The sequence below is a fragment of the Anabrus simplex genome, chromosome 4 (genome assembly GCF_040414725.1).
Source record: "Anabrus simplex isolate iqAnaSimp1 chromosome 4, ASM4041472v1, whole genome shotgun sequence".
Taxonomy (NCBI): Eukaryota; Metazoa; Arthropoda; class Insecta; order Orthoptera; family Tettigoniidae; genus Anabrus; species Anabrus simplex.
Window position 1 is genome coordinate 412021971 of NC_090268.1, and position 17722 is coordinate 412039692.

The following is a 17722-nucleotide window of genomic DNA, read 5'->3' on the forward strand; positions in this document are numbered from 1 at the left end:
ATATTTATACAGAATGGATGACAACATGTTAACCAAACAGATCTTCAAATATCATTGGAATAAGCAGTCAACAACAAGTTTGATTCATGAAGTCAAGAAAGATTTGGAAAGAAACAATATAAGAGAAGAAGGAGCAACAGAGAGAGAGAGAGAGAGAGAGAGAGAGAGAGATTTTTAGAAAGAAAGTGTTAAGAATGGAAGAATTATAATGTCGGGAGAGAAGGGAGGAGAGGAAATGGAGACATAGTAAGAAGATGAAGGCGTATTGGAGGAAGAAGAACAAGGAAAAAGGGATGAAGGATTGAAATTGTCACGTGGTCCCTAGAAGACCGTAGCGGAGAGCAAATAATAATAATATTAAAATAATAATAATAATAATAATAATAATAATAATAATAATAATAATAATAATAATAATAAATTGCACAGTTTACGTCGAAATGACAAATAATGAAGTCCATAAAAACTTTCTTTGGTGCTAATGAGGTAGACGATTTGGCAACTATACCTAAAATAGACGTAGTAAAGTCTATAAGCCGCTAATAGACACCGAAGAGTAGTGGTGTGAGGCGAGGTCACATGTTTTGTCCCCAAGTATAATGCTGTATATAAGTGAGCGAAGAGAGATGGCAAAACATTACGCAATGGATTTGCTAACAGAAGCAGAGTTTTGTGCCCGTCACCATATCATCAATATTATCAGTTTTTTTTTGTTTGTTTTTTTTTGCTAGGGATTTTACGTACCACCGACACAGATTGGTTTATGGCGACGATGGGATAGGAAAGGCCTAGGAGTTGGAAGGAAGCGGCCGTGGCCTTAATTAAGGTACATCCCCAGCATTTGCCTGGTGTGAAAATGGGAAACCACGGAAAACCATCTTTAGGGCTGCCGATAGTGGGATTCGAACCTACTACCTCCCGGATGCAAGCTCACAGCTGCGCGCCTCTACGCGCACGGCCAACTCGCCCGGTAATATTATCAGTGACAGCCAACGGCAATAGAATAAGGAAGAACACATCATAAATGGTTTTTTATCCTCATATACGTTTTTTGACTGGTGTTCGATGTCCACAAATCTCACAATTGCGTCCATCACCATAGCTTACCCTTTAGCTCAGTCGATCACTGTGATATCAGCTCGACGTGTTGATCCGTCTTAAGAGAGGTGTTATTATTACTGTTACCGTGTTTTTCGTGGTAGGTAGAGGTGAAAGAAGGTGCGGGTGTGAATGGGTTTCAAGCTACGAAATTATAGTGCAATGTAAAATTAATTTAAAAGTTAACAAGGTTATATTTTCTTTTCGAAAACAAAGAAATAACAAGCATGGCAGGTACAAAGTAGCAATTCAAAAGGGGTTAGTTACAATATTTACAGAATTTGGGCTTCGCGCCCTGACTTCACAATGCTTAGGCAATCAGCTCAGTTTTACCTCAAACACAAGTTTTAACAGAGGGGGAGAAAACCCCATTCATACCTAGGAGCCCTTGCTCCAAATTACACTGAAAAACCTCCATGAGGCATACAACCCAGAATTTTCAAAAGAGCCACTCGCTCTCAAAATTTAAGCCTCTCCCAGGCCCCACCAAACTCCACCTTCAAGTTGTCCTCAACGGACATAAACACAGGGGTAAAATACCCAATCTACTGAGGTCTATTAAAAGAAAAGCAGGTTAATTAAATGACCTCTAAAATAACAATTTGAGAGGAGGCGAACTTGCACTCCTAATACACTTTGATTAAGACCTACTTGGCACTAGGCCGTTAATACAAGGGCTAATCCCATGCTAAAGCGGTGACTTAAGAAAAGAACAATTTGTTTTACATTAACGAAAAATAGGTTGAGAAAATAAGTTCACCTCAAGACAATGTGAGTGGGAGCTCGAGAGGGTTAGCACTCTCTATCCCAATATGTCGTTTTAAAAGAGAATATATGAAAGGAGTAGTTACATTTTAGGAAAAGGTTACATGGCTGAACGCTTAGAACCCGCCCCGAAAGTTAAACTGCTGAGCTAGCAAAGAAAGAAGTTATTAATCGGCCATTACCTTGTGTTGAACGGCTGGAGAAGAAAGAGGCGCTTCCCGCCCCCTGCTATGTACTTAACACACTGAAAGATGGAACAGAAGTGGCCTAGAGACCCAAAAATCAGCAGTTTAAATACTCTCGCGGAAGTTTCTAGGCGTTAGGGGAAAGAAAACACCCTCCCACAAACTCTTTATTGGATAGGACCCCGCAACAGATTAAAGTTGGGGGAAGATACATCTGATTGGATAGAAATTAATTTAAGAAATTCGGGATTGGTTAGGTTCAACACAAGGGGAAGAAAGGGGTAAATATTGCCAACTTAAACAATGATAGAAAGAAATTTAACAAAGAACAAACTCTTGAAATTAAATTTTCTCCAAAAAAATTGTTCTTTGACTCCGCACTAGGTTGCACTATTGTAGATCTTCAGTAGTGTCCTCTAGAAGAGAAAGTTCACACTTCTTACTTCAAGCGAAACAAAAACACATCAAAAATGACACAGTTCAAAAACTCAAAATTTTACCACGTGGTGACATCTTCTGAGACGGTAGAAAATTAATACTGTCAATAAAGTTCAGACTTCCTCCAGCAGAGGAGTTTCAACAGGCGCACATTTTAAATTAGCGGAGTGGAGGTGTACCGCCCGGTACAATTACCATGGCAAATGTACGAATTGATTAGAGAGAGAGAGAGACTTCATACTACTTTTAACCAGAATGCAGAATACTGATTTTGAAATCAACGGGATAATGAGAAATGTCAAAACAAGAAGAGTTCGGCGAGGATGTCCACTGTCCCCATATCTCTTCAATATTGTACCGGGCGGTACACCCCTACGCCGTACTTTTAAATCTTGCGCCAAGAAAACCTCCTCTACAGGAGAAACACTGAACTTAAAACTAAATCTCCTTAAACTTGTGCTCAGAAGATGTCACTACCTTAATTTTGTGATTATGAAGTTGTCAGTACTGTGTGAACTTCAACGTGTTTTGTTTTCCGTTCTTCAAGAAGTGTGGACATTCTCTCATAGATGTCTCTGCTAAAAACTATGATCATGCACCCTGGTGCGAAGCGAAAGAACCTTTCAGAAGTAATTTTGTTCTCATAAGTTTTTCCTTAACTAAATTTCGTTCATTTATTTTTGGGTTGGCTATATTTATGATTTCTTTCCGCCTGTTTTGAACTTAACCAATCAAGAATTTCTGTAATTAATTTTCTACCAATCACAGGTTTCTTCTTCGATTTGTGTGTAATTTTATGCTACCCAATAAAATTGAATGTGTGTGGCTGTTTTATTCATGAAATGTCTCGAACTTTCCCCGAGGGTTTATAAACTGCTGATTTTCACGTCTCTTGGCCATTTGATCAACGTCTATCTAAGAGTGTGGATGTGAAGCAGGAGGCGGGAGGCGCCTCTTTCATCAGGCAGCAGGTCTTCAGCAAGGTAATGGCCGTTTAACATCTTTATTTCTTGCTTGCTCAGCGGTTTAACTCGCGGGATAGGTCCGAAACCTTTACCATGTAACCTATCTTTCTAAACATGTAATTTTCTGCCGGCTTATGTAAAAACAAGCAAGAGATATGGTCTGGACATCAACACTGATAAAACAAAATTGATGATCATCAGTAAGAAGAACATCCGAGGCGTGAATCTGTTCCTCATTGGAGCAAGTAAAGAGTTTCACAGTATTCGTACCTTGGTACCATCATTAACGAAGCATGGGACAATTCGCAAGAGATAAAGTGTCGCATTGGAAAAGCGAGAAGTGTTTTCAATTCAATGAGCTCAACCTTCAAGAATCACGACCTTACCATGGATACCAAAATGCGGCTCCTTAGGTGCTGTGTGTTTTCAGTTCTCTTTTACTGTGTGGAAACATGGACGCTTACAAAAGCCACCACTGCTAGACTGGAAGCATTTGAACTCTGGCTATACAGAAGAATTTTGAGAATATCATGGACTCAGAAGATTACAAACGTTGAGGTTCTACGCCGAGCTAACAAGAGACCAGAGCTGATCAATACCATCAAGTGTCGTAAACTACAATATTTTGGACACATCATGAGGAATCAGAAAAGGTATGAGCTGCTTCAACTTATCCTGCAAGGGAAAATAGAACGAGAAAGATCTCCTGGGCGAAGAAGAATTTCCTGGCTCGACAACCTTAAAACCTGGTTCAACTAAATATCTGCAAAACTGTTCCGAATTTCAATGGATAAAGCCCGAATAGCCATGTTGATCGCCAAAGTCCGAGGTGGATAGGCACGCTAAGAAGAAGATGATGTAAAAACTTAATTAAATCTGTAACTGTACTTCGGGGATAGAGAGTGATTTTCCCTCTCGAGCTCTCCTTCATTTTGGTTTGAGGTGACTACGTTTTGATAACTGATTTTCTTCTCTTCCTTAATGTTTTAAAATTTCTTTCTTATACGGGTCACCTCCATAGTTTGGGAATAGCCCCTGTTTCATCGACCTTGTGCCCGTTAGGTTTTAGGAAGCTACATAGAGGAGTGCAAGTATCCGCCTCCTTCCTTTTTGTTTGGGCCATTTATTTAACGGTTATTTCTTTTACTCGAAGGCCCTGTAGGTTAGGTACGAGATACCCCTGTTTCAATTTGTAAGCTGGGCCATGGAAGGCCAGATAGAGTAAGGCATTTTTGGTGTTCCCTTGACTAGGCTGGAAAAGCTAAGAGCGTGTCTGCTCTTTTCAAGTATTGTAAAAGTGCCTCTAGGAGGCTTGATATTGTAAATTAAGGAGCAAGTGCTCCAGGTATTAGGGTATTTCTCCCCTTTTGTAGATTTATGCTCCTCTGTAAAGTTTGATCTGGAAGCTCAAAGATTGTAAAACTAGGGGCTGGTAGCCCAAGTGTGTTAAGTTTTTGAAGTCTTGGATTTTTCTAAAGTCTTGTTTTTAATTTGCTTGTAATTGTTATCTCACTAAGTGAGAATTTGTTTACTTGTGGCTTTAGGAAAATATAACCTTCCATTTCAGTTTAAATTCTTTCTTGACAAGTAGTTAGACATTCACCCCGACACCTTCTTTTACCTCTGCTGATCCACCAAACCACGGTAACAAATATGTTCATCGAAGAAGCCGTCAGTCATGAAATAGAGAACAGCTGGGATCAAAATTAATGGTAAACAAGTATATTTTGTACGATTTGCTGATGATATTTCCCTGCTAGCAGAGAAAAGCAAAAGTATGCAGATAATGATGTACATAATAGCACAAACTATGAACCTCAAAATTAGTGCAAAGGAAGGAAAAACCATGACAATATGCAAATCCAAGAAAACACCTATAACACATCAACACTGGCCCTGATAGAATTGAACAAGTGAAATAGTTTTGCTACCTAAGAACCCTAATCACGAGTGATAATCGGAGCATATCAGTCACCAAATGATAGCAATGGCGAAGAGAGCTTCACATGTAAAAAGAATCTGCTGGCCAACAAACATATACATTTTCAAACTCGGAAGGCTTTTGCAGTAACCAGTGTATTGAGCGAGCTTCGGTTCGGTTGTAAAAGCTGGACATTAGGAGAGCAGGAAAAAGAATAGAGGCAGTTGAAATGTGGATCTGGAGAAGAATGCAGAGGACAAGTTGAACTGAAATGAAGACCAATATCGAAGTCCTTAGAGAGATAGGAGGAAAGTGGAAATTGAAAACTGAAAAATACACAGTTCAAAAAAAATTAGTGGAACATGTTTTTGAACGTATACTATGCTCCAGAAAACAATAACTACCGAGCTCGATAGCTACAGTCGCTTAAGTGCGGCCAGTATCCAGTATTCGGGAGATAGTTGATTCGAACCCCACTGTCGGCAGCCCTGAAAATGGTTTTCCGTGGTTTCCCATTTTCACACCAGGCAAATGCTGGGGCTGTACCTTAATTAAGGCCACGGCCGCTTCCTTCCCACTCCTAGCCCTTTCCTGTCCCATCGTCGCCGTAAGACCTATCTGTGTCGGTGCGACGTAAAACAACTAGCAAAAAAAACAGTAACTCATACCCAGGTATATTACCAACTAAACATTCATTCTTTACCCTTGAAGTACACAAAAGAACATCGATGGATTCGAGTTCATTTTCAGAACACAAACGGAAATGTCCAAATAGGTGCGAAAACAAAGTGATAACAGTTCTCCAGGGTGGGTTTTTATCACAGCTGGAGAGCTTCAGTTGGTGTATGTCATTTATGAGCATTTATCACAGCTTGGCAACTACTTTGCATGCTCCGTATAAGTCGACGGAGGTCACGCTGCGGTATCAGGTCCCATTCTTCAATGAGTGACTGTTCGAGGTCTTGGAGAGTCTGTGGTGGAACAGGACGCCCACGAACACTTCTGTCAAACCTATCCCACACACGCTCGATGCGATTAAGGTCGGGACACACTGCTGGTAACTTTATCTCTTGAATGCCCTGTTTTCGAAAGACAGCTTTGGTGATGCGCGCTACATGAGCCCAGGCATTGTCGTGCATGCGTACGAGTTCTGGGCCAACAGCGTATGCAGCAACCAACACTTGCTGTAGCAGTATCTGCTAGATGCACCCCGCAGAGGTAAGATTAAAGCGGACGACGACAAGTTCCGTATGGCCTTCAATATTGATGCTACCCCTAACCATCACAGAAGTTTGTCCGAATCGGACGCCTTCCTACTGAACGCCGCGTCAGCCACATTTTATGCGATCAAAACAAGTCAATAACCAGTCACTACTGATCTGCATTTAGGGCAGATTCGCTATCTGTTGTTTTCCTAGCCTTTTCTTAAATAACTGCAAAGGAATTGGAAATTGATTGAACATCTCCCTTGGTAAGTTATTCCAATCCCTAACTCCCCTTCCTATAACCGAATATTTGCCCCAATTTGTCCTCTTGATTTCCAACTTTATCTTCATTTTGCGATCTTTCCTACTCTTAAGACAACACTCAAACTTATTCGTCTACTGATGTCATTCCACGCCATCCCTCCACTGACAGCTCGGCACATACCACTTAGTCGAGCAACTCGTCTTCTTCCTCCCAAGTCTTCCAAACCCAAATTTTGCAACATTTTCGTAACGCTAATCTTTTGTTGGAAATCATCCAGAACAAATCGAGATGCTTTTCTTTGGATTTTTTCCAGTTCTTGAATCAAGTAATCCTGGTGAGGCTCCCATACACTGGAACCATATTCTTGTCGGGGTCTTACCAGAGACTTATATGCCCTCTCCATTACATCCCCTAATTGCCCTCATAACCATACGCAGATACCTGTACCCTTTATTTATAATCATATTTATGCGATTACCCCCATCGGAGATCATTCCTTATATTAAGACCCAGGTACTTACAGTGATCCCCAAAGGTGACTTTCACCCCATCAACGCAGTAAACAAAACTCAGAGGACTTTCCGTATTTGTGAAACTCAAAACCTGACTGTTAACCCCGTTTTCATCATACTCTGAAGAAAATGGAAATTGCAACACCCAGAAGGAGTGATGCTACATTGCTGCAATTGAACATGCAGGACGAGTATTTGGTTGTGATTAGATGATTTCACTTTCAGGTCCCTCTGACCGCAAGTTTGGACAACAATCAACACAGGACGTGCCCACCACGAGCTGCAATTCATTGATGAATTCGTCGAGGCGTGGAGTCAATAAGGCACTGGACCGCTTCCAGAGAAATTGTGGCCCATGCTTGCTGCACTGCACGGGTCAGTTGTTCCAGAGTTGTGGGTGGCCGAGTACGGTTGGCCAGTTGTCCACCCATCATGCCCAACACATACTCAATAAGACTGAGGTCCGGCGACCTAGCGGGCCATTCTAAGGTTGTGATGTCGTGGAAAGCTTCTCTGGAGATGCGTGCAGTGTGAACCCGGGCATTGTCCTGCTGAAACATCCCATTAGCGATGTTCGCCATCATAGGGACAACTACTGGATTGAGTACCCTATCAACGTACTGTCGAGCAATCATAGTGCCCTCAACAAGCACTAATTGTGATTTCACATTAAAGCCAATAGCTCCCCAGACCACAATGCTTGACCACAATGCCTCTCGACAACAAGATCTGGGCGGCCCCTCTCCCCGGTGCGTTGGCGCACACGATTCCGGCGATCACTGCGGGGAAAACAGAAGCGCGATTCATCACTAAAGATAACCCTATATCATTCGTCGACCCACGTCGATCTTTCTCGACACCCAGGCCAGCCTTACACGTCGCTGTTGTGAGGTCAATGGAACACCTTCTGCAGGGACACGGGCTCGTAAGCCAGCTGCACGCAGGCGATTACCAACTGTTTGTTGTGTAACGTGGGGTGCCACAGCTGCTTGAATTTGCGCTGCTGTTGCATGGGGTTCCATCCGGGCCATCCGAATGATACGGCGATCCTCTCTCACAGTTTTCTGTAGCGCTGGGCCTGTGCCAGGTCTACGAGTGTGGGAACCTTCATTTGACCACTGCTGCCATACACGTTGTACAGTAGATGCCTGTCGGCCAACACGTGCAGCGACAGTCCTTAGCGATAATCCAGCCTCACACAGCCCAATTATCTGAGCCCTCTCAAACGGCGACAGTTGTTGATAGCTTGCTCTTCTCTGTCGTCGAGGCCTGTTTGACGGGGAACACTTCACTGCACAGGCTGCAAGTTAACTATGCTACACCAGAGTCCGTATACTGGAGTTGATTCCTCCGCGACCAATCACGTGGGGAGACCTGTATCAACAATTCAATGGTTCTGAAACTTTGATCGTTTACATACCTACATGGCATTGTTGCCTATCTTGAAAATCAACACAAACGACCAATGCCTTCATGGTGTTGTAATTTCCATTTTCTTAAGTGTACCATTGCCAACTGTCTATCTCACAGCATTATCGAGGTCATTTTGCAGTTGCTCACAATCCTGTAACTTATTTATTACTCTGTACAGAATAACATAATCTGCAAAAAGCCTTATTTCTGATTCACGTCTTTACATATATCATTGATATCATTGATATATATATAAGAAAATATAAAAGTCCAATAATACTGCCTTGAGGAATTACCCAATTAATTATTACAGAGACAGATAAAGCTTCGCCTACTCTAATTCTCTGAGGTCTATTTTCTAGAAATATAACAACCCATTCAGTCACTCTTTTGTCAAGTCCAATTGCACTCATTTTTGCTAGTAATCTCCCATGATCTACCCTATCAAATGCCTTAGACAGGCCAATCGCGATACAGTCCATTTGACGTCCTGAATCCAAGATGTCTGCTATATCCTGCTGGAATCCTACAAGTTGAGCTTCAGTGGAATAACCTTTCCTAAACCCAAACTGGCTTCTTTGAAACCAGTTATGAATTTCGCCAACATCTTAATATAATCAGAAAGAATGCTTTCCCAAAGCTTACATACAATGCATGTCAAACTGGCTGGCCTGTAATTTTCAGCTTTATATCTATCACCCTTTTCTTTATACACAGGGGATACTCTAGCAACTCTCCATTCATTTGGTATATCTCCTTCATGCAAGCAATAATCAAATAAGTTCTTCAGATATTGTACTATATATCCCGAAATCTTATCAATTGCAGCTGCTTTTCTAGTTTTCAATTTTGTATCTTACTCTAAGGCAAATTTTAATACTTCTTTAGTATGAGCCACCTCCTCTATCTGGACATTATATGGACAACATTTGGTACGGCGTCTCCGTACACGTTGACGTCCATCACGCTGTGTCAGGGGAAATCTGGATTGTTTTTTTTTTTTTTCATAATTGTCTCCGCTCATGAAGTTGCGAGTTGACGTGAACACGGCAAACGGAATTCGAACTGCGCGATCTTGCTGGTTAAACGTGACACTCGAACAGGACGTCTGGGTCGTAAGGACACTTCCCTTAACCTGTTCCTTACTGTCTGGTCGGACACCGTGACTCCAGTGATTCTCAAGCGGTCTCGCTGGAGTTCACTGGCTGTTGCTGAACGACGCCACAACGCACAAATTGTCAGATATCGGTCATCCTCTGGGGTTGTCATGTGTTCACGACCTTGTCCAACCCTCCTCGTGAACTGGCCTGTCTCATTGTAGCGATTCGACAAGTGCTGAATAACTGACGGAGAGACATTAAGATCCGCAGCAACACGATGGATAGTCCATCCTTCCTGGATCAAAGTGACGGCCCTTGCGACTTGAACCTCATTAAGATATCTCATGGGATGGGCTGGTTGTCGTACAACGTGCTCACATAACCGCAGTAGTCTGTGTACCTCACAACGACACACGGGCGCACCACTATTCACTGACAGTTTAATGCATGGCTACGCCAACAGATGGGGTATAACTTCGATTTGACATACCCTGAGTAGCTAAGATCTCAAGGTATGCTGTACGACCATTGGCACTCCATCTGTCAAATTAACGTTCACATACCAGACGTTAGAAAATATGTTCTGCTAATTTTTTTTTTTAACTGTGTAAAATTAATTGGTCACATTGTGCGGCTGGAGGAGTTCCCTTGTAATATCACTGAAGGGATAATTAATGGAGAAAGAGGAAGAGGACGACCCAGAGTGCCTTATTTCAAGAACCTGCTTCTGGGGATGAACTGGAAGACCTACGCTGAGATGAAAATTGTGGCTCAAGATAGACATCTATGGCTGCGGCAATAATGCTTACCCTTTAAAACATGATGATAATGATTATTATTATAATTGATTTATAAGATACCCTGTATGCATTTCAAAGGGGCTGCCTGCCCGAGGCGGTAAAGGCGTGCTCGGTTCGCCCGGAAGGACGTGGGTTCGAATCCCCGTCAGGAAGTCGTAAGATTTAAGAAACGAGATTTCCTCTTCCGGAGGTGCATATGGCCCTGAGGTTCACTCAGCCTACACCAAAAAATGAGTACCAGGTTAATTCCTGGGGGCAAAGGCGGCCGGGCGTAGAGCTAATCACTCTATCCCATCACGTGCCGAGGTTAACAATGGTGGAAGCTTTTACCTTCCACTTCTCCAAGGGCCTTCATGGCCTGTACGGAGGTGACTTTGATTTGCTTTGTGTGCATTTTAATGCACGTCAACTTTCTCTACCAGATGGTCCTTCATTTATTGAAACCTCCTTTTATTTACTATCCCAGCGAGTATTCTCTACACTCACTAAGGCGCTCTGTACATGTTCTCCCAATAGACTACGTATTTTAGTTCGTTACGGGTACCTTTGTGCATCTTCCTTTAGTGTGCGGAGGATGATGCCCCACCTATTAGTCTGGATGGCTTTGTCCGTCTGTGCTGATGGAATGATCCCGAAATAACACTCAGCAGAGTTCTGTGTATAATGCGGAATGCTTGCATCAACCGCCTTCGTAATACACTACTAAATTATCATGAAATACGCAAATGCGGGGGATGTTTCCAGCTCCATGAAGGTTGCGTATGTAATTACTGAGAGGCATAGTATTTCTAACGTTAAACCTTTACCTATAATATTGAAAAATCTAAAGATACACCTACAAGTACTTCGCAATGATCCCTCACAGTTTTTTGGTCATTCTGTCTGTCAAGGTATAATGAATGTACTTCCGCTTAAGATCGTTATGAAACTTCCCTGTATGAAATAAATAGTAAAGATAAGCGTGTTTTAGACATGCTGAAATTCGCAACCAAAATTGCCACTCTGTGGTCTGGGTGATAGAGAGAACTTTATCTTTCAGAACACTAATGAAGTTAGACAAATCACAAGAGAACTTTCATAGTCCAACTCCTTGGTTGAATGATCAGTGTTGATGCCTTTGATTCAGAGAGTCCAGGGTTCGAATCCAGGCTGGCTCGGGGATTTTAACCGGGACTGATTAATTCTTCCCGTTACTGGTTGTTTGAGTTTGTTACAGCACTCTTCTCTTCATATCGAGGCAACGCAGCACACTGCCAACCACAGGAGCACTCAATAGTGATAACATCCCTCCACATAGGGTTGGCGTCAGGAAGGCCATTCGGCCGTAACAAAGGACCACAGGCGACACACTTCGACCCGCGATCATACAGGCGTGGGATAATTGGTAGAGGTATAGAGGAGTAATTTAATTTCTCATAGAGTATTGTAGAGTAACTACAGTATTTACTCGAATCCTCTTTGGATTTGTGATACAAAAATATATTTACGAAAATAACAAATTTATTTCTAAATGACGTACAGTATGATACAGAACCTAAATAGTTACTTATATCAATCAAATATGAAATTCTTTCTTTTGTATTATTATTTTGTCAAAACCGAAATTATAATGACCGGGCGAGTTGGCCGTGCGGCTAGGGGTGCGCAGCTGTGAACTTGCGTTCGGGAGATGGTGGGTTCGAAACCCACTGTCGGCAGCCCTGAAGACGGTTTTCCGTGGTTTCCCATTTTCCCATCAGGCAAAATGCTGGGACTGTACCTTAATAAAGGCCACGGCCGATTCCTTCCCACCCCTAGGCCTTTCCTATCCCTTCGTCGCCGTAAGACCTGTCTGTGTCGGTGCGACGTAAAGCAAATTGTAAAAAAAAAAATATAATGCCGGGGTGAGTAGCTCAGAAGGTTAAGGTGCTGGCCTTCTGACCTCGATAGTAACTCAGACCGGTAGTATATGATGGTGTTCAAATACGTCAGCCTCGTGTTTGTGGATTTACTGGCATGTAAAAGAACTCCTGCGGGACTAAATTCCAGGTGTAACTGGAGTAATTACCTACAACACAATATCACTTAATCACATACACTCCACAAAGATGGAGGGTTGATATTTGGCACAATTTTTTCTATAAGCTAAGTAAATTACATATGTTCTATTCCGATTCGTAGTTAATAAATAAACGATAATAAATTGTCCTGTGCGAAGAACAGGCATTCAGCTTGTAATACGTGAATAAATCAGAAAAATAGATTTGGATTAAGGGTGTGAACTACACGACCTGATGAAAAGTATCCGGACACCAATCTGAAATTGAATTTAGACTTCATCAATGTCACGTTTGCCTTTATGACGGTTTTATCTCTGTTGGGGGCACTTTCAAAGAGGTGTCTGAATATCTGAAGGAATAGAAGCACATTTTCACTCAAGAGTCGAAATCAGAATAAGTAGTGATGTTGGACGCTGGGGTCTGGAACGAAATGCCGTTCTAACTCATTCCAAAGGTGTTCCAGTGGGTTCAGGTCAGGACTCTAGGCAGGCCATCTCATTTCAGGAATGTTATTATCCACAAACAATTGCCTCATAGATGCAGATATATGACAGGGTGCATTGTCATGCTGATGCAGTGATCATCTACGACCTCGTCATCTACAGTACGCAGAACTCAATGGTTTAAAATGTGTTCCGCATTTAGAGTTTAATTAATGGCAATAAGGGGAACACAACCTAACAATGAAAATTACCCTCATATCATAACATCACCTCCTCCATGCATCACTGTTTGCACTTCAACTGATTGCAGGTAAAGTTCTCCAGGCATTCGCCAAACCCAAACACTTCCATCGGATTGCCACAGGTTATAGCGTGATTCGTCACTCCAAATCACTCGTTTCCAGTCATCCATTGGCCAGTGGCGTCACTCTTTACGTCACATCAAGCGACGCTTATCACTGACTACAGAAATGGTTGACTTATGAGCAGCAGCTCTACCATTGTACCCCATTTGTTTTTAATTCCAGACGCACATTGTGCTGGCTGGATTGTGGGTAGCACTTTGGATCACACGACTGATTCCTTCCGCTCATTTGTTGCGATATTTTACAAACATCCATTACCATACTTGACGGTCCCTGTCCCTCATTAAGTGAGGTCTGTCTGGCCTTGGTTTATCTGCGACTGTTCCTTCTTGTTTCCACTTCAAAATCACATCAGCAACGGTCGACTTGGGCAGCTTTACAAGGGTTGAAGTGTTCCTGATGGATTTGTTGCTCAGGTGACATCCAATTACTAGTCCACGTTCTTAGTCACTGAGCTTTCATGACCGACCTATTCTGCTGCTACTGCTTCTCTACTGACAACATAATATTCCCCGACTCCTTTTATAGTGGCGGGTCCACCTCTCGTGATATCTAGGGTTCAATGCCGAATTACATTACGACAGGGCCTCTCAAACGCCCAAAATCTCACGCGTGCAAATTGAGGCGCAGAGAGCCTATGCACAGTGCATCGATCCCACTCGGCTCGGCTAGGACCAACGCTTCGTCTCTAGGCTACTCGGCTAAGCTCGGCTCAACTAGGCTCAACTCGGCTTGGATTTGGAGCGCTACGCAGCAGGTGAGAAAGAAGGAGACAGGCGGAGCGAGCGAGACAGGCATGGGTAAAGAGAGAGACAGCGCTGTTGCTCCGAATCGACGAGTGGGGGCCAGCACTCTGGTCAACCAAGTGAAGTCGTCTTTTGCACCGTGCACAGTGCATGCACCAGGTGCATGCACCCTCAGAGGTCCTACATTAGGATGTCCGGATACTTTTCATCAGATAGTGTATATTGCATTGGGTTAATAGCTGGGATAGAAGTGCACTGGAGTAAACATTCCTAATGGACATTACCTTTATTCAAAATAAAACAGCAATAGAGAACATTTGCCTAGCAAGTGGCTGTGCGGTTGGGTCACGCAGTTGTGAGCTTTCATTCGGAAGATAGTGGGTACAAACACAGCTGTCTGCATCCCTGAAGATGGTTTTCCGTGCTTTCTCACTTGCACACCAGGCAAATGCTGGAGCTTTACCGTAATTAACGCCACGGTCGCTTTCTTCCCACTCTTAGGCCTTCCCTACCCGTCGTCGCCAATATACAATGTGTGTCCGTGCGATGTAAGGCAAATAATTGAAAAAAATATATAACATTTAAAACTGAATTGTTTACGTACAATTCTTAATTAACCTAACAGTAACTTACAGTATTAAGTTTTATGTGCACAGTATCTTCACACGAGACAGGGAGCCACCTCCTCTCATAGGCGTGATTCACAAGGGGATAATTTAGTGTAGTCAGATACTTGAAACATCTAAGCTTGAAGCCAATACTTTTAATCATACGGTGAAAGCTCTTATCGACTGATTTTAGAAGCACGCCAAACTTCAGTGATTTAATATTGCAATTCACCAATAGATGAAAACAATTTCCTTTACTTTTTTCATATAATCTTGGTGCCTAACATTGAATAACATTTCGATTTGTTTATAAATGTCGAGAGAAAAATGCACGTGCTCTGTTTACAAGTTCATTTGCCCACACATCGGGTTTCAGACGGGCAACTAATGGAATCAAGTCAGTCACGTGACGGGAAAGTGGACGCAAAATTTGACGGCTCGGCAACTCAAGTTTACTTGCAAAGAAAGTTACAGCTTGACTAACCTAAATATACGCGGGAAGTTGAAGTAAAGTCACCTTGCTTCAAGAACTTGACTCCAGTAAACTATCCCCGTTTGAATTAGGCTTATATTGCCAGTTAGATGAACGTTCAAACATAGCCGCTTGGATTCCTCGCTGCGCTCCTTGCTAGTGCGATGCATCAATTCGGCCATGGTACAAACCAAGTAGTGTGTTAGTTGCCATAACCGATGGTGGCACGGTAATGTTCCACAAAACAATTAATTTTAAATATTACATTATTCCACCCATCCCATCTTCCCTTTTCAACAGCTGTATTTGTAATAACAGTTGATTTCTTGCTTTGTAATTGTACCGGGTGGTACACCTCCACGCCGCTAATTCAAACTTTGCGCCAGTTGAAACTCCTCTACTGGAGGAAGTCTGAACTTTAACTACAGTGCTAATTCTCAAGTTTTTCAGAAGATGTCACTACTTGTAAATTTTGAAGTTTCTGAACTGGGTCGTTTTCGATGTATTTTTGCTTTGCCTGTAGTAAGAAGTGTGGACATTCTCTTCCAGATGGCACTACTGAAGAACTACAATTATGCACCCTAGTGCGAAGTGAAAGAACTATGTTTTTGAAGAAATTTTGTGTTCATAAGTTTGTTCTTTGTTAAATTTCTTTCAGTTATTGTTTATGTTGGCAATATTAACCCCTTCCTTCCGCCAGGTTTGAATTTAGCCAATCCCGAATTTCTTTAATTAATTTATGACCAATCAGGTGTATCTTCTTCAACTTGGATATGTTGCTTAAACCTAGCCAATAAAATTTTTGTGGGAGGGTGTTATCATTCCTGAAACGCCTCGAACTTTCCACGAGGGTATATAAACTGCTGATTTTCGGGTCTCCACGCCACTTCAGTAACATCTTTCAGTGTGTAAAGTACGTAGCAGGGGGCGGGAAGCGCCTCTTTCTTCGGGCAGCAGTTCATCCACAAGGTAATGGCCGTTTAATAATTTATTTTCTTGCTAGCTCAGCAGTTTAACTCTCGGGGCAGGTCCGAATCCTTTTACCATGTAACTTTCCCTTAAAATGTAAAGACACCCGGTATCAATTATATCTGTTTAAACTATAAATTGGGATACAGAGTGCTTAACCCTCTCGAGCTCCCACTCATATTGCTTTGAGGTGAACTTATTTTCTCAACCGTTTCTTCCATTCTAGCGTAATGTAAACTGTCTTCTCATATAAGCCACCTATTTAGTATGGGATTAGCCCTTGCATTAACGGCCTAGTGCCAAGTAGGTTTTAAACAAAATGTATTAGGAGTGCAGCTTCGCCTCCTCTCAATTTGGTATTGTCGAGGCCATGTAATATTTCTGTTTCTTCACTTAATAGGCCTCAGTAGGTTGGGTATCTTTTAACCCCTGTGTCTGTGTCCTTGGAGGACAGCTTGAAAGTCGAGTTTGGTGTGGCCTTTGATAGGCTCAAACTTTGAGAGCGGATTGCGCTTTTGAAATTGATTTTGGGTGCCTCGAGGAGGCTTTATTTTGTAATTGGGAGCAAGTGCTCCTGAACATGATTGGGGTCTTCTGCCCCTTTGTCGAATCTTGTTTTTGGGTAAAGTTGGGCTAATTGCTCAAGAATTGTGAGTCCGGGGCTCGAAGCCCAAATCCTGTGAATTCTGTAATTGTACATTTGTTGCCTTGCTACTCTGTACCTGCCATTCTTGTTATTGCTTGATTTGCTAAGAAAATATAACCTTGTTAAATTTTATCTTAACTTTAATTTCGTAATATGAGACCTGTTCACCCCCGCACATTCTTTCACCTCTACCTACCACGGACAACTCCGTAACAGTAATATTATACATATGCATTGGACGACAAACAACACGAAAAATCAACAAACAAAGATCACTTCCAAGCAAGTACACACTGCTTATTTCAAGAATGTTAAGACGGCTCTTATCTACTAAAGATGGACGATTAACTACTCGTAGGTTTTATGCTGAACCCTTGAATTTTGTTCGTCAACTGATACCTTCGTCAGCATATTCGAGGTGTGTCAAACGGTTACTTATGTGTAACTGCTACATCTGTCACTGCTAAAATAAAGTAACTGAAAAAGGAACAGTTAAAAATAACGTCCAACGTTAGTCACCTTTTATTGGTCACAGCCAGATCACGGCTTCAAGCTTGTCTCCTTACAGCTGTATTGCGAAGTCACATTCATTCACTCTCACATGCGCGCACGTATCACTACATTGCTGAAAGTCGGTGCAGCAAAACGCGTATTCTTATTTCCTATAAAGTTAACGAGAGTCAGACAACGGATAAAATGAGAAGACAACATAGGGTCTTTTCTGAAATCTAGAGGAGTGAGTTTGACAATGCCTCCTTCAAGGATAG